At 49.1% G+C, this 27,735-nt stretch overlaps 1 long non-coding RNA gene across 1 annotated transcript in view; it reads left to right on the top strand.

Moving 5' to 3' along the window:
- Positions 1–15,772, top strand: part of LOC135276084 (uncharacterized) — a 42,788-nt gene extending 27,016 nt beyond the window's left edge. Inside the window, exons 2-3 of the long non-coding RNA XR_010343661.1 lie at positions 10,904–11,065; positions 15,608–15,772. This is a non-coding gene — a long non-coding RNA (uncharacterized LOC135276084). The remainder of the gene's footprint in view (positions 1–10,903; positions 11,066–15,607) is intronic.
- The last annotated feature ends 11,963 nt before the right edge of the window (positions 15,773–27,735 follow it).

The following is a 27,735-nucleotide window of genomic DNA, read 5'->3' as shown; positions in this document are numbered from 1 at the left end:
TCTAAAAAATGTATGTTGTCATTCTAACCCCCCAAAAATGTGTATATTGACATTCTAAACCCTCCTCGGGATGTGATCATGATTTGGACATAGGTCTTTACAGAGGCAATTAAGTTAAAATAAGGTCATTAGGGTGGGCCCTGAGCCAAAAGAACTGGTGTGTTTAGTAGAAGAGGAAATTTGGCCTCAGAAACACACAGAGGAAGACCATGGGAATAAGAGAGAAGATTCTGCCAGCAAGCCACAAAGAGAGACCTCAATAGAAACCAACCCTGCTGACACCTTAGTCTCCGAATTCCAGCTGCCAGAATTATAAGAGAATAAATTTCTGTTAAGCCACCCAGTCTGTTGTACTTGGTGCAGCCCTGGCAAACAAATAGACTGTCTAAAACTCTTGGCATAGGATCAAGCATGATCCTTGGAAATACAGGGACCCTGCCTCTCCCTCCCACTTCCTCTCCACCTGCTTCTCACTGGAGGCCCTTCCTCTTCCTCACTCCCTTCCCCTTCTGCTGCCTTCTCTTCCAACCTCCTCTCTCTTCCCTCTCCTCTTTCTTCTATTTCTCTTCCTCCTTATTCCTTGGCTTTTTTTTTTTTTCCTTAATCCTTTTTATTTCTGTAAGTTTTTGGGAACAGGCTGTGTTTGATAACATAAGTAAGTTCTTAAGTGGTAATTTCTGAGATTTTGGCGCACCCATCACCTGAGCAGTATACACTGAATCCAATTTGTAATCTTATCTCTCACCCGCTCCCATCCTCTCCCCCAAGTCCCCAAAGTCCCCAAAGTCCATTGTATCATTCTTATGCCTTTGGATCCTCATAGCTTAGCTCCCACTTATGAGTGCAAACATACAAGGTTCGCTTCACCCAAAATGCATAGGCCTTTATCCTCTCAGCTTGAAGTGGTAGGGCTGGCCACAGGGAAGCAATCTAAGGAGTGTTTATGCTCCTGTAAAAGGAACAGAAAGACTCTGGCATTGCCCCTGGGCTGTCCAGAGTAACAAGAGAATAACAATCCGGGGAGACACTGAGTGCTCATGAGAGGGAAGACCTCTCTCTCAGGATTATGGAGTTTAGCTGAATGGAATCTTGTGAGAATAGTGGCCTTGAAGTTTCTAATTGCTCATAAATTAATCTTTTGCTTAACTAGAAAAACAAGGAACTACTATGTAGGGAGATGCCGTGCGCTGCCTCATCCTGTGGTTTCAGGGCTGAGATCCTGGCTTTGGAAGAACCTTTTTTCCTATGGTCCCCATTATCTGAATCCATACCTGCAAAGGTAGCACAGGGCCAGCCCAAAGAGACCCAGGATGCCAGTGGAAACAGTGTCTGGGCCCACCCTGCAGCTCTTCCAGGGGCAGTTAGAACAGTCTCTGGCAATTTTCACTTCCAGAAAAGATAATTTCCTCCACCAGAAAAAATGAATGTAATCAGACTAGCTGGCAACAGTGTTTTGAGATTTCCTGAATGAGAGGTTCTGTGTAAACCTAGGGCACTGTTGTTTTCATATCTGCTTGCTGGGCCAGGAGAGAAGGGAAGTGGGAATGCAAAGCAAGAATGCCTCCCCAGCAGCTGGTCCCCAAGCCTCTCAATCACACTTGACATTTGTAAAAACACAAACTGAGCAGTCATGGAACTAGGCAGGAGAGTGAGGACCAGGCAGCCTAAGGATGCAGGCAGGCTAAGGTAGAGGGGGAATGGCAGGTCAGATGGGAAAACATCCACACCAAAGGACGAACATCTGGCAAGAGTGGCCCTTTGTTACTTTGAGCACCTTTCTTTGCCTTTGAGATGTGAAATTGGCCCTTCTTTCATTTCTCAACTCAGAGTGTAGAATGTCCAGAATTCCTCATCAGCAAGTGTAGAGGCAATCCTGGTCAGAGAACAGGAGAAGAGATACTAAGGGGAGAAAGTGAGAGTCAAATGGGGTGCAGATAAGGGAGGAGATGAGAACAGGAAAGAAGGAGGGAGGAAGGGAAAGAGAGAAAGATGAGGGAAGGAATTCTGTTTTCCCAGAATCAGTTCCCAACCTGCGATTGGCAAAGAGCAGCTTTCCTGATGGAGGCTTTGTTGCCTTTCATCTATGTTGGTGCTGTCACATCCAACAGCAGGATGAGAATTGCTTTGAAAAGCATTCCTGACCTTCCTAGGTAACATGCAGTTCAGGTCTTATTAAGAGAACCAGCAAAGATAGCAGCTGATAGCAGCTGAGTAGCTGGTTGTGCCACTGTGTGGAAGTGGCAAGAAATTTAGGTCCCGATTCTTTCTTTTTTATCCCTCCCAACTCCCGGACAAAAGAGCAGCTTTGAGATGGGAGGACTCCTATTGAGGTCTAAGGGGCTCCCTGGCATGACATGAAAGACCCTTTCTGTCTCATATTTCTCAAGACGGAACATTAAATAATGCTGCAGGCTTGTACAGACTGCTATCTGGAGAGGGCTGCCTGTGTCAGCTGCTTAATATGCAGAATGAAGAAGTCATGAAGTCAAGTGCCTGTAACGTTTAATGTGAATGATAAAGGAGGAAAAACACCCTGAGCAGAAGGCAGGCCCATGTGCCTCATTATCTGTGCATGGCAGACACTGCACCTGGCACCGCAGCCAGGAGCACCCGCCATGTGGGCACAGGTGCATGCATGTGAGAGAGGCACGTGCTTGGGCATTCACATGCACACATACTCACAAACGCCATCACAGGTGATGGCCAACAGCAGAGAGACTGCACTGCCTATGACTGGTGATTCACTGGCCTTCCTCAAAGAACTTCCCTCTGCTGGGACAACCACCTTCTCAGGACCAAGGAGAATCATGGAAAAGAATCGTAGAACTACCAGTTTGCTTTACTGCCACAGAGTACGTGGAAAACTATGGAAGAGTCAAAGTTACAGTATTTCTTTTTTGTTTGTTTTTTGAGACAGAATCTCACTCTGTCACCAGGCTGGAGTGCAGTAGCATGATTTTGGCTCACTGCAACCTCTGCCTCCCAGGTTCAAGCAATTCTCCCGCCTCACCCTCCTGAGTAGCTGTGACTACAGGTGCACGCCACCACACCAAGATAATTTTTGTATTTTTAGTAGAGATGGGGTTTTACCATGTTGGCCAGGATGGTCTTGATCTCTTGACCTCATGATCTGCCCGCCTCAGCCTCCCAAAGTCCTGGGATTACAGGCGAGAGCCACCATGCCCGGCCAGTTATAGGATTTCTAATCATCAATTGCATACCACCAAATCCCATCTTTCCTCTGATAGTGACCATTCCAATAATCCTGATCATGAGCTGTACCAGCTTCTGGCTGTTGCTTTCCGGGCCTGATGTGGGTTTGAGCATACCTGGTCTGCATCACAGCCATCATTATTCCCCTGACTTGGGGAAGAAAGCCAGCCTCCTCCTAACTACTCTGTCTTCTCATCAGAGAGATTCATTTTTATTTCTAAAAGGTCTCTCTTTCTTTGAGAAATCTGGAACATGTCTTGGGTAGGGTGGTAGCATGGCTGTCTCAGTGTGGATTTCAGGGCTTTCCAGACTGTGGCTTAGGAACAGCACAGGTGTGTTGACCTCAGGTGAGTTACCTGCTCACCTGCATTATGCTCTGTGAAAGGCTCAATCCCGGTGACCCAGGCCGCATCTATCAACTACAAGAACTTCTTCTCTACTCTTTCAAGGTCACAATCCATGTCCTGACATGCCAGTGTCTCCTCAGTAGGCAGAAGAGCTCAGATTATCTTCACTTCCTTCCTCTGGGATTTTCTAGAAGGAAGGGCCATGATTTTATATCTTATTAATGAAAATATACTTCGTGACCTCCAAGGCAAACAGCTGCAAAATAATCTCTTTGGGGTGAGGACAACTAGGTATTCAACTTTGCCTCTTACTGCAGAATCTGAGCTTCTTGGAGTGTTTCATTGATTATGACCTCATCATTCTGACCTCTGCTAGAGGTGGGAGTGGAGATGGGGCAGTACTTCTCCCTCGCAACCCAGCTGTTGTTTAACTGAATCCATAATACTTTACGGTACAGTTGCAACCAGGCTGAAACATTCATGCAAGACTTTGCCAAAGGGTATGGGAATACAAGAGGAAATAAACACAAAAAGCAATATGGGTTCAGCCAATTTGGTTTACAAGCGATGGCCCAATGCCAGGAAGTAATACTATCTCACTAAGCGTGAAACTTAAAAAGAAAAAAAAACTGTGTCCCAGGGAATTTTTGTCTTTAAATTTGCTGTTTTCTTGTTCTCCTACTACTCTTCTAGATGAGGACACCCAGAGAATAGAATCGTCCAGAATCCACTTGTGCCTAGAAAGCTTAGCTCAACCTTAGTGTTCCATTGTGTCAGAGAGACTGTGGTTGGGGATGAGAAGGACAAGGGAGAGATGGCTATGGCTGGAATGGTATGCAGCGGTGAGAGTAAGACCAGTCTATGCAGGACACTCGGCCAGTGATGCATAAACAACTCTAGCAGTCGTGTTCTGGAGAAGGAAAGCCATGGGAGAGTACTGAGAAGCAAGACAGGGCGAAGACGGCGTGAGGGAGGGAATGGAAAAGCGGTTAATGAGCTGCAAGGTGAAATGTAGGGTGGAGGATGACATTTCAAGGGGACTGGCAGGGGTAAGCACGGCAGGGGAGAAGCATGCTGATGTCACTTAAAGAGTTTAATACACATGCACACCTCTCTTAATGCTCCACATGCTTGCTACAGCACTTTTCTTTCTTTGCCAAAAGAAATATTCACCACTGCATTTTTAAGCTAATATGTCTTTATTCAGCATCTACTGTGTGTGAAGCCTTTCATACAGCAGACACACAAATGGCACAGTCCCTGCCTTGCTGACGGCCTCATCAGAGGGACAACATGTGTAGGAATGAAAAAGCTGCATGTAAAGAACATCCTGGTGGTGTGTGCCTGACAAGAATGTGCAAGAGTCCACAGAGGAAAGAGATGGGGCAGGCAAGGAAGGGAGGAAGAGAATTGGGATTGACGTTGGGAGAAGGGAGGAGTTTTAGTGATGTGGCATTGAGTAGGGCTCACATTTCTGGGCTTCAGAAAAGGAAAAGAAAGATGGAATCACTAGATGACCTCAGTTGCCCCCCACCAGACTTCACAACCTATGGCTGTAAGATAGTACCATGCTCGTGCCGAATCAGAAAGTCAGCCCATGGACTTCACAGTATGACTTGTGGTGCGTACCCTCCTGTGCCCATAATTTGCACCTGCACCACCTAAGTGTGGAGATTATTTCCCAAGGAGGGAATTACTGGGAGAGAAGAGGTGTGTACAGCAGAGAAGAAAACTGAGATGGCTTTTACCAATATCAGCAGCACTCCTTCCTTGCTCCATCCTTATGACCAGATGATGTCTGAGCAAACCATTGGTGCATGTTTCTTTGTATCAAATCACAGCCCTGTTAATGATAAATGAAGGGCTGTGCTTAAAAGGGGCAAATGATTTGTCCAAGTCACCCAGTTTTGAGGAGTTGGAGAGCTGGGTTCAGAGCTTAGGTTCTGTAATACCAAACTTGTGTTCTGTCCACAGTCTGAGTTCCAACACACTTGGAAGCAGGTGGAGACACTGAAATCCTTATAAAGAGTTGGGATTTCAACAGGTCCAAATGATAAGGATTAAGGAAACATGGGTACATCCCTTCTAGATGGGTGCTCTAGCTGCCTACCTCTTGTGTCTGAGGACTTCTTCTTTGACCCTGGTGATGAGTTCTTTAGTATGAAGTCAAACAGGGAAATTTTCCCATAGAGACTAAGGTTGCCTTTTTCTCCTTTGGATTCTACCAAGGTCTATTATTGATGCATGAGATAGGTGGAGGGGGAGAAACATTAACAAAAAACTTTCTTGCTAAACTTTTATGGAACCTTGAACAATTCCCATCTGGGGCTAGTTTCCTTATCTTTGGAAGGTCTAAAGGGTACACCCCCTAAAAGACATGTAAAAAATAACATTCCCAGTGCCCTCCTAAGACATGGTATCAAAATATCTGAGGCTACGGCCCAGGAATCTCCATTTATAACAAGCTTCTCACATAACTCTGATGAGTTTCCAGGTGTGCAACCCACCCTGCTAGATGATCCCTGAGCTTTCTTCCACTCTAACACATTACATGCAGGCAGGATGTGAGGATATTCCTCAAAACTAAGACGAATCTCACTTCATCTTGGCCCTATGTCTTGTTTCTCAGCACTCTCCCATGGCTTCCCTTCTCCAGAACATGATTGCTAGAATTGTTTATGCATCACTGGCCGAGTGTCCTGCATAGACTGATCTTACTCTCACCACTGCAGACCATTCCAGCCATAGCCATCTCTCCCTTGTCCTTCTCATCCCCAACCACAGTCTCTCTGACACAATGGAACACAGAGGTTGAGTTAAGGTTTCTAGGCGCAAGTGGATTCTGGATGTAACTGAGAATGGGGTGGTGGAAGAAGTCATTGCCAAACAGATCCAGGAGGGGATGTCTGGGAAGTCCATGGAATTATGGCTTCTGCAAACTCTAAGCACCATCTCTATCTACCTGGTGTCTTCATGCACAGAGACTCTAGTTCTTTTAATTTATTTTATGATTATTATTTATTTGTTCAATTTTTTACTGCATTTTAGGTTTTGGGGTACATGTGAGGAACATGCAAGATTGTTGCATAGGTACACACATTGCAGTCTGATTTGCTGCCTTCCTCCCATCACCTACATCCGGCATTCCTCCCAATGCTATCTCTCCCCAATTCCCCACCCCTCGCTATCCCTCCCCTAGTTCCCCCCGACAGACCCCAGTGTGTGGTGCTCCCCTCCCTGTGTCCATATGTTCTCATTGTTCAACACCCAACTATGAGTGAGAACATGTGGTGTTTGATTTTCTGTTCTTCTGTCAGTTTGCTGAGAATGATGGTTTCCAGGTTCATCCATGTCCCTACAAAGGACACGAACCCATCGTTTTTTATGGCTGTATAGTATTCCATGGTGCATATGTGCTGCATTTTCCCTGTCCAGTCTATCATCAATGGGCATTTGGGTTGGTTCCAGGTCTTTGCTATTGTAAACAGTGCTGCTACGAACATTCATGTGCATGTGTCCTTATAGTAGAACGATTTATAATCCTTTGGATATATACCCCAGTAATGGGATTGCTGGGTCAAATGGAATTCCTATTTCTAGATCCCTGAGGAATCGCCACACTGTCTTCCACAATGATTGAACTAATTTACACTCCCACCAACAGTGTAAAAGTGTTCCTATTTCTCCACTTCCTCTCCAGCATCTGTTGTCTCCAGATTTTTTAATGATCGCCATTCTAACTGGTGTGAGATGGTATCCCAATGGAGTTTTGATCTGCATTTCTCTAATGACCAGTGATGATGAGCATTTTTTAATATGTATGATTGCCTCATATATGTCTTCTTTTGTACAGTGTCTGTTCATATCCTGTGCCCAATTTTGAATGGGCTTGTTTGCTTTTTTATTGACCTAACACCATAAAAACCCTAGAAGAAAATCTAGGTAAAACCATTCAGTACATCGGTGTAGGCAAGGACTTCATGACCAAAACGCCAAAAGCATCGACAACAAAAGCCAAAATAGACAAATGGGATCTAATCAAACTCCACAGCTTCTGCACGGCAAAAGAAACAGTCATTAGAGTGAATCGGCAACCAACAGAATGGGAAAAAATGTTTGCAATCTACCCATCTGACAAAGGGCTGATATCCAGAATTTACAAAGAACTAAAACAGATTTACGAGACTCCAGTTCTTTACTTTGCCTGGGCTTTTGTCAAAATATCCTATGTTGATTCTCCCTTTCTCTCTTCTCACCTCCCTTCACATACGCCCTTCACCCTCACACACACACACACACACACACACACACACACACACACACACTCCACAACATTTTCTTTTCTTAATATAAATCACAGGTACAGGTGAAAATTCACAGGGCAAAGAATAGAAATTATTTTCCTCTTAAGAGTCTGACTGCATTTCCCTTGACTCATTTATATATTGGTATGAAGTCAGTTCCGGAGCTTTGGTCAACAGGAAATTTGATTCTATTTATCACTCTGTAGTGTCTTCTTTATCACTGCAAAATCTTACCTGTAGCACAGCATAAAAATTTAGGTCTCTTTTCCTTTAAAACAAGCTCCCCTTCCCACCACCACCCAGGTGGTTCAAAAGGAGATTGTGGAAGTTGGTTCTGGCCCAGTGCCCCTCTGAACAGAGATGCTCACTGCATGGTTTATGTGCATAAGCAGTCGAAGCCAGGGGCCAGTTGTCAGCAGGAGATGTATCCAGGCAACCTTGGTGCTAAGCCACAGATTGGAACTCAGAGTGTCCCGGTCCATGCCAGTTAGAGCAGGCTGTTCAGAACTTGGCCTTCACTGAAGGAAAGGTTTGATTTGCGAGGGGTAGAAGACAGAGGAGGAGAGGAGAAAAGGAGAGAAGAAAGGAGAAGAGAGAGAAGAGGAAAGGGAAGGGGAAGGAAGGAGAGAGGGGAGGGGAGGAGAAGGGAGAGGAGAGGACAGGAGACAGGGATATGAGAAGGGAAAATAGAAAGGGGAGGGAATGAGAATGAATAGAAGATAGTTGATCTCAAACAACATCTCTTATGTCATAAAGGCCAATATTTAAAGAATGATTTGAGGTTTTCCAAAAACAACAATTAAGCTTTTTGAAGTGTTTTTGAACATGTTATTTGTTACGTGAATGCATTTCCCAGGCATCAAAATATTCCATCTCCAGGACGTACATGACCTTGATCATTCATGGTCCAGAAATTAGTCTCACTTCACTTTCTGGCCTGCTTCTGGAGATCAGAAGCCCAGGACTGCCATGGGGGATTTATTCCTTAGGGGAGGGGTCTGGCATTGAAATGCGGATGGAGCAATGTGGCACAGAATGGAAAGGGAGAGAGGAAAGGTTGAAGAGGGAAGCCAGATGAACGAGTCCAGCTTGGTGATGGGGCATAATTAGGGTCAGCCCTCATGGTCAGCATGAACCCCCTCCCCAGTCTCTACTCTCCTAAACATGTTCATAGGAAAGAGGCCAGACACTGTCCACAAATTCCCTCACTATGGATGAGACACCTAAGTGCTCAGATGACCCAGCCAAGTCTGTCACACAGACCAGGGAAAACAGCTTGACAGCCATATAATCATTAGGCTGTAAATGTTTTGGTGATTGGATAGAAAGACTTGAAGTATTAGAAAGCAAGGCAGCACCTGGCATATGAGCCTCCACTCCGGGGCCATTGTACTCCTGACCCACCCCACCCACTTCTCCACAGCATGCTTTTCTCATGTATCTATCATGCCCCATCTGTTCTAAACAAGCCTCCACCTCTATCACCACCTCCTCCTATTGGCTGCAAGCAGTTGCCACATGGCAGATATCACATGTGCCACTCATCACAGCCTCTTCTCACACACTAGCAGGATGATTAGATGCCTTTCAACAAGGCCCTGGAATAGGGTCATTAAGAGCTGTCATTCCCTTTTTCTAAGCCGATTTGTCTGTATCAGTTGTTGTCAACCATTAGAGCCTCGCAGACTCACAGAGAGGTATCTGAGTCAGAAAACATTTGGCATATGGCGAGCACATGCGTACTTATGAGCTGTACCTTGTCACTGATTGAGATCTACCATCCCCAGCCAAGGCTCTGGACTCAGCAATTTGCAAATCCCAGACTTTCACAGTTTGTCTCTTCCCCAGGGTGATTCCCAAACCCAGCTTTGCCTGGAAAGTACCAGGTGCATTTGGTCTGGGGTTGATGAGATGTCTCTTTTGGTTTGGCTTTTAAAAGCAAGACAAGAAGAATGCTAGGGACATCAAGTCCATGGTAGCGCTAGATGAAGATATTCTGAAAAAACTAGATGAGTGTGTGTGTGTGTGTGTGTGTGTGTGTGTGTGTGTGTGTCTGTGATAGAAACTAGAAACTATTCAAAGATAGGCTTCCAGGGATTTTATAACACATATACACACATGCTGGCAGAGAACCACACTTTTGGGAAAAATATTATGTGAAACTCATGCAAACCACCAGATGAAATGTTTATTTTCTTTATGGAACCCTATGTTTCCATTTAATGGGCAATTTGTTTAACCACACAATAACTGAACCCCCTTCATCTATTTGGGGAATTCTGTAGTGAGCTGAGAATTCTGATATTTTCTCCCTTTCAATAGTCAGTCTAAATTTAAGCAGCACCTAAAGTGAAGTGATAGACGCTTAAGCAGAGTTGTCACAAGCTGGGACCTCACTATATGACCGAGGAAACTCAACTAATTAGAAGATGACCATGGAGATTTTCTGTATCCACAGGGAGAGAGTTTTCCAGAAGATGGGCAAATCTCATCTTCTTAAAGTCGCATATGCCTCCAGTATGGCCCAGTTACTCTAGTTTTTAAGAAATCCAGGCTGGGTGCAGTGGCTCATGCCTGTAATCCCAGCACTTTGGGAGACCAAGGTGGTAGGATCGCTTGAGCCCAGGTGTCAAGACCAGCCTGGACAACATAGCAAGATCCTGTCTCTACAAAAAAATAAAAAATAAAAAATAGCCAGGCATAGTGTTGTTTGTCTGTGGTCCCAGCTACTCGGGTGGCTGAGGTTGGAGAGTTGCTTGAACTCAGGAAGTCAGGGCTGCAGGGAGTCATGATTATGCCACTGCACTCCAGCCTAAGCGACAGAGCTAGAACCCGACTCCAAAGATAAAAAAGAAATCAAAAAATTCTGGACACTCCAATTTCTTATTAGCAGTTTGAATCAGTAGGAAGAGGAGGGTCTTCCTATAATGGATAGTGATCTATGAAATAAGGTTGACGTTCTAACAAAAGAAACAAGACTAGTTAAGATCATTCCCCATTTCCTGTTTCAACCTGTTGCTTCATGTTTGTTACCCCCAGTGTCTGCCTTCAGCTCCTCCTTACTGAGACCATTGGACCTTCCAGCTGCCAAATCCTACTCCTTGAAGGACCTCAAATCTTCACCTATGCTGTCCAAATTCCCACATTAGGAACAGCACGAAGGCCAAATCACTGAAAAGAGAAGTGCTGAATGAAAACCAGGTAAGAAATTAATCTGTTTGGCATCTTGTTACCTCTCTTCTGTGTGTAATCTGGGAGGCTGTTAATTACTTGATTTACTGTATAGTCACTGCCAACAACAATAAATACAATTAATTAATATAAGGTAACTCACTGACAGTGAGGATAGTAATTACCAGGAAATTGAAGAGAAAGTCTCTTCATGATACCTTTAGATACAACTCATTATCCTCCTCCTCTAGTGTGTATTAATTTTAAAATTTGATTGCCTTAAGCTTTCTACAGAAATACCTTGGGTTCTATCATTTGTTATCTTTTCTTCCCTCCATTCACGGCCACACATGGGTCAAGAAGGAGTAACTAGAACAGAATGTGTCTTCACCTGTTCCTGCCACCCTGGGAAGGTGAAATGATTTTAGAGCACATGACCAGCCTGATGGGGTTTCTGAGAATACCCAGTCTTTGCTCTAAGAAGGGATCCACCAAGAGAAATAGGGGGAGAATATCTTGCTCTAAGCACACAACACATTTTTGCTTAATTTTCCTAAATCAAGGCTTTCTTAGATGGGACTTGGAGTGTGCTGTAATAGAAACAGAATGATCCTTGGTGTTAGATACGTGGGTTTATACATAATGGTTGAGAACATTTTAAGAATATTTCTTAACACAGCTTAGACGTTCAGTTTCCTAATCTTCAGAATGGAAGCCAACACCTTTTGCATAGAATTTACATTATGATTAAATGGAAGAGTGGCTGAATAAATACTTTCTGTTCCTCTAGCCTATTTTTACATCTTGCCTTAAAGTTATACCAGTTTTTCTTTTTTTTCTTCCTGGCTTGGATGCTGAATAGCTTAGAGCCCAATTTGTTTATGCCTTTACTAAATATACAATGTGTATCATGCATGCTAACCACTTACAATATCTTATCTTTGCCATTTTGACATTTCCTTTTCCCCACTGTCCTCATTTGAATATTTTAACTTTTATCTCATCTCTTTTTGATGTTCATATTTATAGAGTCATCTCAAATCCATGTAATTAGTATTTTTAAAACTGTCATATTTTCTGTGTTCCACTCCTGGCATACTGTCAGTTTTCTCTAAAGCCAAACGTATAGTTTCACGATAGCTTAACTGAAGAGGAAAAAATTCTCATTAGTGCAGATATACTTTCAAACACAAGTCTGCTGTGGCCTCAGAGCCCTAATCAGAGTCGGGCTTTGATGGGCACTGGAGAAGTGACATTCCCCAAGTGCTTCCGTTCACAGCCAGGGGAGCAGGCATGTGCTAACAGGAGACAGCCCAAAGTTCATTGTGCTAAAGGTTGAAGAGTTCTTGGTCCTGAGTTGCAATTTCGAGTAACATGAGTCTTTATTGAGTATCTGTTACATGATTAGTCAGATTCATACAGGTATAAAGACACGATGTCCTACGTGTTCTTCAAATATGCTCATTGTACCCACACTACAGCTGAAGTTTTAGCAAATGATTCATGCATCACAGATTGCCCTGCCAAAAGTAGCATCAGTTTTGGTTGTGTGTAAAAAAAAAAAATGAATTCCTATTTTTTTGGAGGGCATGGGGTGAGAAAATATGGTTATAGTAGCTACCACACCAAAGGAAAAAAAAAGTTACCACTCATTGGAAAGCGCCTCGACTCTGCAAGCCACATATCTTATATTCTGTGGGTAGGCTTATCTTAATTTAGGAATTACACCATGTCATTTTTGTAAATTTAGGGATTACACCATGTCATTTTTGTGTGGGTTGTTTGTGGATTTGGGGATGATGGTGGATTTTGGGGCTTGGAGGGGTTGGTTGTGGATTTGGCAGCTTGGGGGGATGGTTGTGGATTTGGGGGCTCAGGGGTGTGGGTTGTTTGTGGATTTGGGTGTTTGGGGGGCTGATGGTGGATTTTGGGTTTTGAAGGGGTTACTTGTAGAATTGGGACTCTGGGGGATTGATTTGGATTTGGGGGTGGGGTTGGGCTGTGGATTCTGTGTTCCGCAGGGTGCCCCTCTATCCTGGAGGATGGCCTCACCGCAGCGTGCCCAGATGACCAGGTGACCCTCTTACTGGAAATGGGTTTCTTCTGGCAGGCGCCCTGGGAGCTGTTCTGTGGCCCACATGGCACCAATTCCTACAATGTCTACTCTCAGGAGAGCCAGGTAAGGGAGGAGAGTCAGGTCGGGTGTGCGGGTGGGGGGAGCACAGAGGAGGTGACACAGCAAACACCCAGGACGGCAGGAGCAGGGCCTTGGCAGAGGCAGGGGGAAGCCCCAGCCCTTGGGCCATGGGGAGAGGGAGAGGGAGCGAGGGAGAGAATGAGAGACAGAGAGAGAGGGAATGACAGATGGAGAGAGAGAGGGAGAGAGACAGGGAATGAGAGGGAGGGAGGGGGAGACCTGTGGGCCCCACTCGCATTAGGTCCAGGGTGTTACTGGCTAGTGGTGGGTCTTTGGGGTGGGGGTGGGGCTTTGCTGGTGGTTTAGAGGGATCCCTGATGTGCGTCTTGACAGTCCCCGTGGGGTGTGGGGGTTGGTGGGGTGAGCCAAGCAGGCTGCGTGTGGACATCCCACCATGAGGTCACAGCAAGGCCCATGTGGCCGGTTCGGTGTCTGTCACACCGACCGGGGAAGCTAGAGGAGGCGGAAAATGGCAAATGTCCGCAGTGACTGAGCTGCTTCTGGTCTAAGAAAGCGAGGCCTCTATTGGCCATGGGGATCGAGGCAGTCTGAGTTCACGGGAACTCCACGCAGGGTGCCACGCAGCATCCCACGGTGGGGCCTCATCCAGTGGACGATGCCCGGCCATACTGCCGGCGATGGTGTTAGCCGGCAGCCATCCAGCAAGGCAGTGTCCCGGAGCCCAGGGCTTGGTGGGGCTGATTCAGGGTGGGCAGTGAGGACAGAGGGCCTCCCTGCTGTGAGCAAGGATGGGTGGGAGTGAGGTGTGCAGGGAACCAGACCCCACCCCCCACCCCTTGGGTACCCGGAGTTTGGAGGAGACAAAGCAATGAGAAAAAGATTAAGAATGGATGTGGGACCGGGGCCATCACCTGTAGTGGAGGCAGCAGAGGCCCCAAGCTGAGGTTCCCGCAGTATTTTCTGCTTACGATCACTCTGAGCAGTCAGCAGATGCTGGAGCGAAGCTGCAGTGATGGTGGGGAGAGGGCGGCAGGACGGTGGAGCATTCTTTGGTGAACAGGAGCCAGTGCATCCTTCTGAAGATTGCTGGCGCTGGCTGCTTTGTGGGAAACTTTGAAAAGCAGAAGCCTGGCCAGGCACGGTGGCTCACGGCTGTAATCTCAGCAATTTGGAAGGCTGAGGCGGACGGATCACAAGGTCAGGAGTTCAAGACCAGCTTGACCACCGTGGAGAAACCCCATCTCTACTAAAAACACAAAAATTAGCTGGGCTTGGTGGCACACGCCTGTAATCCCAGCTACTCAGGAGGCTGAGGCAGGAGACTTGTTAGAACCAGGGAGGTGGAGGTGGCAGTGAGCCAAGATTGCACCACTGCACTCCGGCTTGGGTGACAGAGTGAGACTCCGTCTAAAAAAAAAAAAAGAAAAAAAAGAAAAAAGATTGCTACTTTATCCGGAGTGACCTTACATTTTGCCCTTGGGTCAAAGGACCATAAACCCTACCCTTAAGCAGGTGCACATGGCTGTGCCTGAGACACCTTCCCTGACCCTCAGGGTCCTCCCCCATCAATACTGCTCTGCCTGCTCCTCCCTAGGGAGAAGCCCTGGGCCCGTGCACATGACCAGGATACACTCTCCTTCCAGACACAGCTTCTGTTCCTACCTCCCTGCTAAGCATTTCTTTCTAAGAATCTAAATTAGCCAGGCACAGTGGCTCCCGCCTGTAATCCCAGCACTTTGGGAGGCCAAGACAGATGGATCACCTGAAGTCGGGAGTTCGAGACCAGCCTGACCAACATGGAGAAACCCTGTCTCTACTAAAAATACAAAAAAATTGCTGGCCTTGGTGGCTCACGTCTGTAATCCCAGGACTTTGGGAGGCTGAGACGGGTGGATCACGAGGTCAGCAGTTCAAGACCAGCCCGGCCAAGATGGTGAAAACACATCCTTACTAAAAATACAAAAGATTTAGCCAGGCACGGTGGCGGGCACTTGTCATCCCAGCTACTCGGGAGGCTGCGGCAGAGAATTGCTTGAACCCGGGACATGGAGGTTGCAGTGAGCCAAGATCATGCCACTGCACTCCAGCCTGGGTGGCAAGAACGAAACTCCACCTCAAAAAAATAAAAAAACCTAACGAGACCCAAGGCTCTCAAATGGCACCTCATGAAGCCCAGGGGAGTGCTTTCAGGTGGGCCCCATGGTGAGGCTCTGTGGGATTACAAGCAGTTCTCTGGGACACACAGCACCTTGAGAATCAGCGAGGAGATGGTTCTGGGCAGGCTCCGGCCCAGACGTGCACCTGCGGGGTCCGGGGACCCCTCTTCTGGGTCAGCCAGCGCCCCTGCGCCTGTGAACCTCTGGTGACGTGCCCCAGCCTTTGCAAAATATCTCCTTTCTTCCCACCACCTGTAGGGGGTACATGGCTTCTGCATGGGACCAGGACTCCGGAGGCGTCCATGGAATCTGACCTGCTCCCTTCCAAGGCCGGCACCTCCTGATCCTGCTACCCCTCTGAGCCGTGCCTCTATCCTTGGGCCCCTGACCAGCTAGGCCCTGCCCTCCCCTCCCCTCCCCCTCCTCCCTTTTCTTTTCTTTTCTTCTTTTGGAGTCTAGCTCTGTCACCCAGGCTGGAGTGCAGTGGAGCAACCTTGGCTCACTGCAACCTTCACCTCCTGGGTTCAAGTGATTCTCCTGCCTCAGCCTCCTGAGCAGCTGGGATGAAAGTTGCCCGCCACCACTCCCGGCTAATTTTTGTGTTTTCAGTAGAGACAGCATTTCACCATGTTGGACGGGCTGGTCTCGAACTCCCAACCTCAGGTGATCCACCCGCCTTGGCCTCTCAAAGTGCTGGGATGGCAGGCATGGGCCACTGCGCCTGGCCAAGGAGCTGGGTTTTTTTTAATGCTCCTGGGTCCTCCTGTCACCTCACTGGCCGCCTAGACAGACAGAGCTCATTTGTCATGACCACAGAACTGAAATCAGAGCTGCCTGTGCAGGAGGCCAGAGTTTCACTATGACTCAAATCCGTCTCCCCGAAGACCCTGGGATTGGAGTTTTCAAGGATAATTTGGTAGGTAGCAGATCAGACAATGGGAAGTGCTGATTGGTTGGGGCAGACATGAAATCATAGGGAGTCAAAGCTGTCCTGGAGGCTGAGTCAGTTCCTGGGTGGGGCACAAGACCAGGCCAGCTGATTTATCATCTGGGACCTGCCAGCTCACCCTTCAGGATCTGAGATACACCTCAGCACCGACCTAACGTTTCACAATGGTGATGTGATCCCCAGGAGCAATTTGAGGGGAGTTACAATCTTTTTAATTTTGTGTTTATTTTATTTTACTTTTGAGACGGAGTGCAATGGTGAAATCTCTGCTCACTGCAGCCTCTGCCTCCGGGTTCCAGCGACTCTCCTGCCTCAGCCTCCCGACTAGCTGGGGTTACAGGTGTGAGCCACCACGCCCAGCTTATTTTTGTATTTTTAGTAGAGATGGTGTTTCAGCATCTTGACCAGGCTGGTCTCGAACTCCTGACCTCGTGATCCACCTGCCTCAGCCTCCCAAATTGCTGGTGTTACAGGTGTGAGCCATCTCGCCTGGACCAGAATCTTTTTAAAAATTAAATTAAAAATGTTTTTGAGATGGAGTCTTGCTGTGTAGCCCAGGCTGGAGTGCAATGGTCCAATATCCGCTCACTGCACCCTCCACCTCCCGGGTTCCAGCGACTCTCCTGCCTCAGCCTCCCGAGTAGCTGGGATTACAGGTGCCTGCCACCACACCCAGCTAATTTTTGTATTTTTAGTAGAGATGGGGTTTCAGCATCTTGACCAGGCTGGTCTCGAACTCCTGACCTTGTGATCCACTTGACTCAGCCTCCCAAAGTGCTGGGATGACAGGCATGAACTACCATGCCTGGCCCAGAATCTCTTTTTAAATTTATTTTTTTTCTTTTTTTGCTATGGAGTCTCTCTCCATTGCCCAGGCTGGAGTACAGTGACACAATCTCGGCTCACTGCAGCCTCCACTTCCCAGGTTGCAGGGATTCTCCTGCCTCAGCCTCTCAAGTAGCTGGGATTACAGGCCCCCACCACTATGCCTGGCTAACTTTTGTATTTTCAGTGGAGACGGGATTTTACTATGTTGCCCAGGTTGGTCTCGAACTCCCAACCTCAGGTGATCCGCCTGCCTCGGTCTCCCACAGTGCAGGCATTACAGGTGACAGCTACCATGCGGGCCCAGCTGAGGGTCAGAATCATGCAGCTACAGGTACCTAACTCCTAAACCATCATTTGTAATTATTTGTGGCCAATATGTTCCTCCTGTAAAGGCAGTGTCGTCCCCAGGCAAGAAGGACCTTTGTTTGGGGAAAGGGCTGCTATCATCTTTGTTTCAAAGCTAAACTACAAAGATATTGTGGCGCACACCCAGGAGTGAAAAAGGACAGCTGGGAGGTGAGAAGCAGGAGGGGCTGGGTGAGGTCACATCTCTCTCACTGCCCTAAACTTCTCACTTAAAATTTTTGCAGGGCTGGGTGTGGTGGGTCATGCCTGTAATCCCAGCACTCTGGGAGGCCGAGGCGGGTGGATCACCTGAGGTCAGGAGTTCGAGACCAGCCTGGCCAACACGGTGAAACCCCGTCTCTACTAAAAATACAAAAATTAGCCGGGCACGGTGGCGGGCGCCTGTAATCCCAGCTACTTGGGAGGCTGAGGCATGAGAACTGCTTGAACCTGGGAGGTGGAGGTTGCAGTGAGCGGAGATCATGCCACTGCACTCCAGCCCGGGTGACAGAGTGAGACTCTGTCTCAAAATTAAAAAAAAATAATAATTTGCAAAGGCAGTTTTGGTCTCAGGGAGTCAGGTCCTTTCCTGTGGGACTGACCAGGTCCCTGGTTCCCCTCCCTGCTTGGCCCACCCTGTGGGACCCAGGGGTGGGGGTCTCTGGGGGTTACCATGCAGTCCCTATGTGTTCCTGGGGGCTGCCTAGAGAGAGCGGAGACTACAATTCCTGCTGGTGTCACTTGAGGTTATGTTTAGTTAATTTGTATGTAAAAGCTGATGCAAGCAAACAGAGCAGTGACGTGGCTCATGTCTGTAATCCCAGCACTTTAGGAGGCTGAGGTGGGGGACGGCTTGAGCCCCAGACTTAGAGACCAGCCTGGGCAATATAGTCAGGTCCCGTGTCTACAAAAAATAATAACTATAAAGAAATAAAATAAAAAGTTCAACAGTAAAGATAAGTTTATAAGGGCCGGATGCGGTAGCTCACGCCTATAATCACAGCACTTTGAGAGGCTGAGGCAGGTGGATCACAAGGTCAGGAGTTCAAGACCAGCCTGGCCAATATGCTGAAACCCCAGCATGTCTACTACAAATACAAAAACGTTCACTGGGCATCATGGCACGTGCCTGTCATCCCAGCTCCTCTGGAGGCTGAGGCAGGAGAATTGCTTGAACTGGGACCTGTGAGGTGGAAGTCGCAATGAGCCAAGATCACGCCACTGCACTCCAGCCTGGGTGACAGAGCGAGACTCCGTCTCAAAAAACAAAAATGTTTGTAAAGTAAAAAAGGAAAAATAATTATTTTTTTACCTCACCTATTCTCCAGAAAAGGTAACCTGTTCATACTCAATACTTATTTTTAATCATTCAGTTGCAATTTAATTACTGAAATTTGCATTCAACTTGCATTTATTTATTTTTATTGTTTCATTTTTTTAAAGATGGGGTTTCACCATGATGGCCAGGCTGGTCTTGAACTCCTGACCTCAGGTGATCCACCCACCTCAGCCTCTCAAAGTGCTGGGATTACAGGCATGAGCCACCGCGCCCAGCGGCATTTTTGTTTTTAATCATTCAACGTGAAATTATATAATGTCAGCTTGCCTTTTCAAAGTGTGCACTGCAGTGGTATTTACGGCAGTCAAAGGTTGGCAAGATAGTTTTTTATTTTTTTATTTTTTGAGACCAAGTCTGGCTCTGTAGTTTTGGAAGCATGAAAGAAAAAGAAGTTTCCAAATCCCCAAATCATGAAGTTAAAAATAAAATTCAAGCTGGCAATTGATTAGGGCCAACCTGCCTCTTGTTCTGTTCTCATCTCTGCTCACTGAGACAGATGCATATTTGATTGCCTCCTTTGGAAAGGCTCATCAGAAACTCAAAAGAGTTTCTCCCTCCGGCTTCCAGTCTTCCTTCTGTTGTTCCAGCTGTCCCGCTTTTCCTGACCAAATCATGTTCACCTTGCATCTTCATGTCTCCTGTCTCCCTAGAACATATAAAACTGAGATGTGCCCCGACCACCCTGGGCACCTGTGGTCAGGACCTTCTGAGGCTGGGTCACGGGTGCATGTCATGACTCTTGGTGAAATAAAACTTTCTAGATTAACTGAGACCTGTCGCAGATTCTCGGGGCTCACAGGGGTCACAGTGGGGGTTGCTGGGTCTAAGGACAATGTCCATAGGGTGAATTCTTAATTTTTTTTTTTTGAGACAGAGTCTTGCTCTGTTGGCCAGGCTACAGTGCAGTGACAAGATCTCAGCTCACTGCAACCTCTTGGCTAATTGTTGTATTTTTAGTAGAGACGGGGTTTCACTATGTTGGCCAGGCTGGTCTCGAACTCCTGACCTCAGGTGATCCGGCCTCCTCGGCCTCCCAAGGTGCTGGGATTACAGGCACGAGCCACCGTGCCCGGCTGGGCGGATTCTTTCAAACGCACCCAGAAGCCACTGCACGCACTCCTGGTCTTGGCAGACTTGAATTCATGGAGTCCGTGGTGAGCCCTCTGCTGTCCCTGCGACACTCTGCCCTCCTCTAAATGTCCACCAGGTGCCCCCGAGGCCCTTTGCGAGCAGACCTCAGCCTCCACCAGCACAGAGCATTTCATCTCCACCTCCCTGCACCCCAGTAAAAGATATAAACCACCAGGTGCAGTGGCTCACACCTGTCATCCCAGCAGTTTGGGAGGCTGAAGCAGGCAGATCATGAGGTCAGGAGTTCCAGACCAGCCTGGCCAGCATGGTGAAACCCCGTCTCGACTAAAAATAGACATTGCCCATGCGTGGTGTCAGGTGCCCGTCATCCCAGCTGAGGCAGGGGAATCGCTTGAACCTGGGAAGTGGAGGTTACAGTGAGCTGAGGTCACACCACTGCACTCCCGCCTGGGCAACAAGAGTGAGACTCCATCTCAAAAACAAAAAAGGACGTGAAGCAACATGAACAGCTTCAGGTCAGGCCTTACTGCTGGGGTGGCCCCAGGCCCCATGGAAGTTCTTGCCAGAGACTTTCCAAAATAATTTGCTGTTTGTTCCAGCCAAGGCCAAGACACCACCTACCCCACCACCCTCTCCCAGAGCGTTTACAGAAAGGTGCTAAAGTCGAGTCCTCCCTCCAACCCTTGGAGACGTTTTTCAGCTGAGGCATGTCTGAAAGCCTCTCCTCTGAGTTGGGCCTCCTGAGAGCAGAGCATGCTTTGATGTCTTTGGCTCCCAGATGCCTGTCTCTGGAATTACACCAAGAAAACCTTTAACTCCTTCTTTGCCAACTGTGCCAAGCGTCCTTCTTTGAAATTCCCACTCAGCCCTGCATGAATCCAGGGTGAGATCAGGGCACACTAGACCCTCATCCCTCTTGCTGATTAAAATCTGTTCTTGGCCAGGCATGGTGGCCCACGCCTGTCATCCCAGCACTTTGCGAGGCCGAGGTAGGCGGATCACCTGAGGTCAGGACTGCGAGACCAGACTGACCAATATCAGGAAACCCCGTCTCTACTAAAAAGACAAAAATCAGCTGGGTGTGGTGGCACGTGCCTGTGATCCCAGCTACTCGGGAGGCTGAGGCAGGAGAATTAATTGAACCCGGGAGGTGGAGGTTGCCGTGAGCTGACATTGTGCCACTGCACTCCAGCCTGGGTGACAAGAGAGAATCTCCATCTTAGGAAAGGAAAGAAAGTTGGGGGGAGAAGGGAAGGAGAGGGGGGAGGGAAGGGGCAAAGGGAGAAATGGAAGGGGGAAGGGAAGGGAGGGGAAGAAGGAAAGGAAAGAAGCGAAGGAAAGAAGGGAATGGGGAAGTGAAGGGGGAAGGAAAGGGGAGCAGAGGGGAGGGGAGGGAAGGTGAGGGAAGGGGGAGGGGAGGGGAGGGAAGCAGGGAAGGAAAGAAGGGAACAGGGAAGGGAAGGGTGGAAGGAAAGGTGAGTAGAGGAGAGGGGAGGGAAGGGGGGAAGGGAGGGAAGGGGAGGGGGAAGGGAACGGGAGGGGAAGGGGGAAGGGGGGAGAGGGGAGGGGAGAGGATGGGAGGGAAGGGGGGAAGAGGAGGGAAGGGGAGGGGAGGGAAGGGGAGAAGAGGGAAGGGAAGGGGAAGGGGAGGGAAAGGGGAAGGGGAAGGAAGGGGAGGGGAGGGAAGGGGAGAAGGGGAGGAGAGGGAAGGCGGAAGGAGAGGGGAGGGTAGGGAAGGGTAGGGAAGTGGAGGGAAGGGGAGGGGAGGAGAGGGGAGGGGAAGGGAGGGGAGGAAAGGGGAGGAGAAGGAAGGGGAGGGGAGGGAAGAGGGGAGGGGAGGGGAGGGAAGGGGGAAGGGGAGGGGAGGGGAGGGAAGGGGAGGGAAGGGAAGCCGGGAAGGGAAGGGGGAGAGGGAAAGGGAGGGGATGGGAGGGGAGGGAAGGGAAGAAGGGAAGGGAAGGGAAAGGAAAAAGGAAGAAGGAAGAAGGGAGAAAGGAAAAAAGGGAGGGAGGGAGGGGAGGCAGAAGCCAGGCACAGAAACAGCCACATTGGTGGCAGCTTGGCATTTACCTTATTTGAACCCGGTTTCAACATTTGGCTGCCTTTGGCTGAAACTCAGCGGTCAGCAGAAGAGTAGGTTCTGGTCTGTTTACACTTTCTGTTACCTCACAGTTCACTGTGTACAGAGAAACCTTTAGGCCGAACTGAAAATATGTCAGGAGGCAATTTCAGGAACCGTAAATATTGGAGATAGAAGTTTCTTGTTTTTTCCTTTTTGAGATGGGATCTTGCTCCGTCACCCAGGCTGGAGTGCAGTGGTGCGATCTCACCTCACTGCAGCCTCCGCCTCCCGGGTTCAAGTGACTCTCCTGCCTCAGCCTCCCGAGAAGCTGGGATTACAGGTGCTCACCACCACGCCCAGCTAATTTTTGTGTTTTCAGTAGCGATGGGGTTTCACCATGTTGGTCATGCTGGTTTTGAACTCCTGACCTCATGTGATCCGCCTACCTCGGCCTCCCAAAGTGCTGGAATTACAGGTGTGAGCCACTATGCCTGGCCTTTTTTCCTTTCCTTGATTTTTTTTTTTAATTGCATTTTAGGTTTTGGGGTACATGTTAGAAACATGCAAGATTGTTGCATAGGTGCATACGTGGCAGTGTAATTTGCTGCCTTCCTCCCCTTCACCTATATGTGGCATTTCTCTCAATGCTATCTCTCCCCAATTCCCCACCCCCTGCTGTCCCCCCCACTCCCCCCCAACAGACCCCAGTGTGTAGTGCTCCCCTCCCTGCGTCCATGTGTTCCCTTTGTTGAACACCTGTCTATGAATGAGAACATGCAATGTTTGATTTTGTGTTCTTGTGTCAGTTTGCTGAGAATGATGGTTTCCAGGTTCATCCATGTCCCTACAAAGGACGCGAACTCATTGTTTTTGATGGCTGCATAATATTCCATGGTGTATATGTGCCACATTTTTCCTGTCCAGTCTATCATCGATGGGCATTTGGGTTGGTTCCAGGTCTTTGCTATTGCAATGAACATTCGTGTGCATGTGTCCTTATAGTAGAACGATTTATAATCCTTTGGATATATACCCAGTAATGGGATTGCTGGGTCAAATGGAATTTCTATTTCTAGGTCCTTGAGGAATCGCCACACTGTCTTCCACAATGGTTGAACTAATTTACACTCCCACCAACAGTGTAAAAGTGTTCCTATTTCTCCACATCCTCTCCAGCATCTGTTGTCTCCAGATTTTTTAATGATCGCCGTTCTAACTGGTGTGAGATGGTATCTCAATGAAGTTTTTTCATGTTTTTTTTTTTTTTTTTTTTTTTACAGACAAGATGCCACTGTGTCGCCCAGGCTGGAGTGCAGTTGTGTGATCATAACTCACTGTAGCCTTGACCTCCCAGGCTCAAGTGATCCTCCCCTCTCAGCCTCCAGAGTAGCTGGGAGTACAGGAGGAGGTGTGACATTGCTATAGCTGGTACTACAAGTGCACGCCACTATGCCCAGCTAATTTCTATCTTTTCTGTAGAGACAGGGGCTGGGTACACTGCCCAGGTTGGTCTGGAACTCCTGGGCTGAAGCGATCTGCCTGCCTAGGCCTCCTGCAGTGCTAGTATTTCAATCTCTGCTTACTTGATCGGTGGAAAATGGTCATCTATTTTAATGTTGAATAGTGGTGTCTCCTCACATGCATGTGTTTTGAGAATGCCATACAAAGTCAAGTGAGTTTCCTGCTGTGTGTCTGATCAGAGGTGATTTTGGTATTCGAAGGCCTGTGTTACGATTTTGAGCATGCGGATTTGGAGCATAAATGATTAGCAGGTGGACAAGTGCAGCTGGGATCGGGATGAGGAGCCCTCATCCCTGACTCTGCCCTTCATCCCTGACTTCCTAACTCCAGCTCAGTGCTTTATTTTATTTTATTTATTTAGTTTTTGAGATGGAGTTTTGCTGTGTCTCCCAGGCTGGAGTGCAGTGGCACCATCTCGGCTCAGTGCAACCTCTGCCTCCTGGGTTCAAGTGATCGTCCTGCCTCAGCCTCCCCAGTAGCTGAGATTACAGGCGCCTGCCACCATGCCTGGCTAATTTTTTATATACCTGGTACGGATGGAGTTTCACCCTGTTGGCTAGGCTGGTCTTGAACCCGTGATCTGAAGTGATTTGCCTGCTTCGCCCTCCCAAAGTGCTGGGATTACAGGACTGAGCCACTGTGCCTGTCCTATTTATTTATTTATTTATTTATTTTGAGACAGAGTCTCACTCTGTCACCCAGGCTGGAGTGCAATGCCATCACCTCGGCTCATTGCAACCTCTGCCTCCTGGGCTCAAGCGATTCTCCTGCCACAGCCTCCCGAGTAGCTGGGATTACAGGCACCCGCCAACACACCCAGCTAATTTTTTATGTTTTTAGTAGAGACGTGGTTTCACCATGTTGGTCAGGCTGGTCTTGAACCGCTGACCTTGTGATCCCAAAGTGTTGGCATTACAGGCGTGAGGCACCATGCCCAGCTTCATTTATTTATTTTTGAGATGGAGTCTCTCTGTCACCCATGCTGGAGTGCAGTGGCACGATCTCACATCACTGCAGCCTCTGCCTCCCGGGTCGAAGCGATTCTCCTGCCTCAGCCTCCTGAGTAGCTGGGATTACAGGCACCAGTCACCAACCCTGGCCTACATTTTGTATTTTTTTAGCAGAGACGAGGTTTCACCTTGATGGCCATACTGCTCTTGAACTCCTGATTTCAAGGAATCCGCCTGCCTCGGCCTCTCAAAGTTGTCTCTTTTCTCTAGTAAAGGGGTAAGACCCACCTTCGGAGACACCAGTCCGTATCCTTTTTGCTTCTCAGGAAGGAGAGGGGGAATGGAATTGGTGATGGTTTAAAAGAAGCCAGCTCAGGCCGGGCACAGTGGCTGACACCTGTAATCCCAGCACTTTGGGAGGCTGAGGCAGGCAGATCACATGAGGTCAGGAGTTTGAGACCAGCCTGGCCAACATGGTAAAACCCCATCTCTACTAAAAATACAAAAAATTAGACAGGAGTGGTGGTAGCTGTTGTGATCCCAGATACTTGGGAGCCTGAGGCAGGAGAATCTCTTGAGCTTGGGAGGCAAAGTTTGCAGTGAGCCAAGATCACACCACTGCCCTCCAGCCTGGGTGACAGAGCAAGACTCCATATCAAAATAAATAAATAAATAAATAAAATAAACATTTATCTCCACCTGGCGTCCCTCCTTGCTATTGGAGGGGGTGCTCCCCGTCCTCAGTATTTGAAACTCAATCACGGGGTGATGGAATGTTCCAGTGGAGAAGAGGGCTTTGCATCACAGGTAGCACCCCGACCAAGAGCTTCCATGCCGGGCATCAGGAGGGGTTGGCAAACACACCTTGCAGCACACAAGGGCACTGTCAACAGGGAAGTCCCAGCATTTCCAGGGCCCCACACTCAGCCCACTTAACTCGAGCACCTTTCACAACCCTCGGCTCACACGAGAGGCAGGGCCAAGGCATGGACGAGACATCAGTCAGCCCCCTGGAGGTCCCCGCCCGCAGTCGGCCCACAACCAGCGGCCGAGGACACAGAGGGGGAGGTGGGGCTGGGTGCCGTGACCACAGTTCCACATCACACCAGGACACAGACGGAGGACAGGCCCCATGTCCATGGTTCCACGTCACACCAGGACATAGACGGAGGAAGGCTGGGCCCTGTGTCCATATGTCCACATCACACCAGAACACAGAGGGAGGACGGGTCCCGTGTCCAAGGGTCCACGTCACATGAGGACATAAAGGGACGAAGGCCGGGCCCTGTGTGCACATATCCCCATCACACGAGGAAACAGAGGGAGGACAGGCCCTGTGTCCAGGGGTCCATGTCACAGCAAGACACAGAGGAAAGACAGGCCCCATGTCCAGGGGTCCACATCACACCAGGACAAACAGGGAGGACAGGCCCCATGTCCAAGGGTCCACATCACACCAGGCTACAGAGGGAGGACAGGCCCCGTGTGCAAGGGTCCACATCCCATGAGGACATAGAGGGACGAAGGCTGGGCCCTGTGTCCACACGTCCACATCACACCAGGAAACAGAGGGAGGACAGGCCTCATGTCCACGGGTTCACAAAACACCAGAACACAGGAAGGACAGGCCCCGTGTCCAGAGGTCCACATTACACAAGGACACAGACGGAGGACAGGCCCCGTGACCAGGGGTCCACATCACACCAAGAAATAGAGGGAGGAAGGCTGGGCCGAGTGCCCACATGTCCGCAACACACCAACACACAGAGGCCAGACAGGCCCCATGTCCACTGGACCACATCACACCAGGACACAGAGAGCGGACTGGCCCCATGTCAAGGTGTCCATATCACACCAGGACACAGAGGGAGGACAGGCCCCATGTCCAGGGGTCCAGGTCACACCAGGACATAGAGGTAGGACAGGCCCCGTGTCCAGGGGTCCACATCACACCAGGACACAGATAGAGGACAGGCCCATGTCCAGGGTTCCCCGTCACACCAGGACATAGAGGGAGGAAGGTTGGGCCCTGCGTCCACACGTCCACACCACACCAGAACACAGAGGGAGGAGAGGCCCCATGTCCATGGGTTCACGTCATACCAGGACACACAGGGAGGAAGGCTTGGCCCTGTGTCCACACGTGCACATCACACCGGGACACAGAGGGAGGACAGGCCCTGTGTCCAGGGATGAATGTCACACCAGGACACAGAGGGAGGATAGGCCCCGTGTCCAGGGGTCCACATCACACCAGGACACAGACAGAGGACAGGCCAAGTGTTGAGGGGTCCACATCACACCAGGACACAGAGGGAGGACAGACCCCATGTCCAGGGGTGCATGTCACACCAGGATATAGAGGGAAGACAAGCCCCGTGTCCAAGGCTCCACGTAACACCAGGACACAGAGGGAGGAAGGCTGAGCCGTGTGTCCACACGTCCACATCACACCAGGACAGAGAGGGAGGACAGGCCATATGTCCAGGGGTCCATGGCACATCAGGACACAGAGGAAGGGCAGGCCCCGTGTCCAGGGGTCCAGGTCACACCAGGATATAGAGGGAGGAGGGCTGGGGTGTGTGTCCACATGTCCACATCACACCAGGACACAGAGGGAGGACAGGCCCCATGTCCAGGGGTCCATGTCACACCAGGACATCGAGGGAGGACAGGTCCCGTGTCCGGGGTCCACATCACAACAGGACACAGAGGGACAGGCCCCATGTTGAGGGGTCCACGTCACACCAGGACATAGAAGGAGGAAGGCTGGGCCCTGTGTCCACATGTCCACATCACACCAGGACACAGAGGGAGGACAGGCCCCATTTCCAGGGTTTAACGACACACCAGGACATAGAGGGAGGAGGGCTGGGCCCTATGTCCACACGTCCACATCACACCAGGACACAGAGAGAGAACAGGCCCTGTGTCTAGGGGTGAGAGTTACACCAGGACACAGAGGAAGGATAGGCCCCGTGTCCACGGGTCCACACCACACCAGAACACAGGAAGGACAGGCCCCGTGTCCAGAGGTCCACATCACACAAGAACACAGATAGAGGACAGGTCTCGTGTCCAGGGGTCGACATCACACCAGGACACAGAGGGAGGAACGCTGGGCCCAGTGTCCACACGTCCACATCACACCAAAACACAGAGGCCAGACAGGCCCCATGTCCAGTGGACCATGTCACACCAGGACATAGAGGGTGGACAGGCTCCATGTCCAGGGGTCCAGGTCACACCAGGATACAGAGGTAGGACAGGCCCCGTGTCCACGGGTCCACATCACAGCAG

The sequence above is a fragment of the Aotus nancymaae genome, unplaced genomic scaffold, assembly GCF_030222135.1.
Source record: "Aotus nancymaae isolate 86718 unplaced genomic scaffold, 86718_ANA_hifiasm-v0.15.2.pri h1tg000020l, whole genome shotgun sequence".
Lineage (NCBI taxonomy): Eukaryota > Metazoa > Chordata > Mammalia > Primates > Aotidae > Aotus > Aotus nancymaae.
The sequence above is the reverse complement of the archived record's forward strand: the minus strand, read 5'-3'. Positions and strand labels throughout refer to the sequence as shown.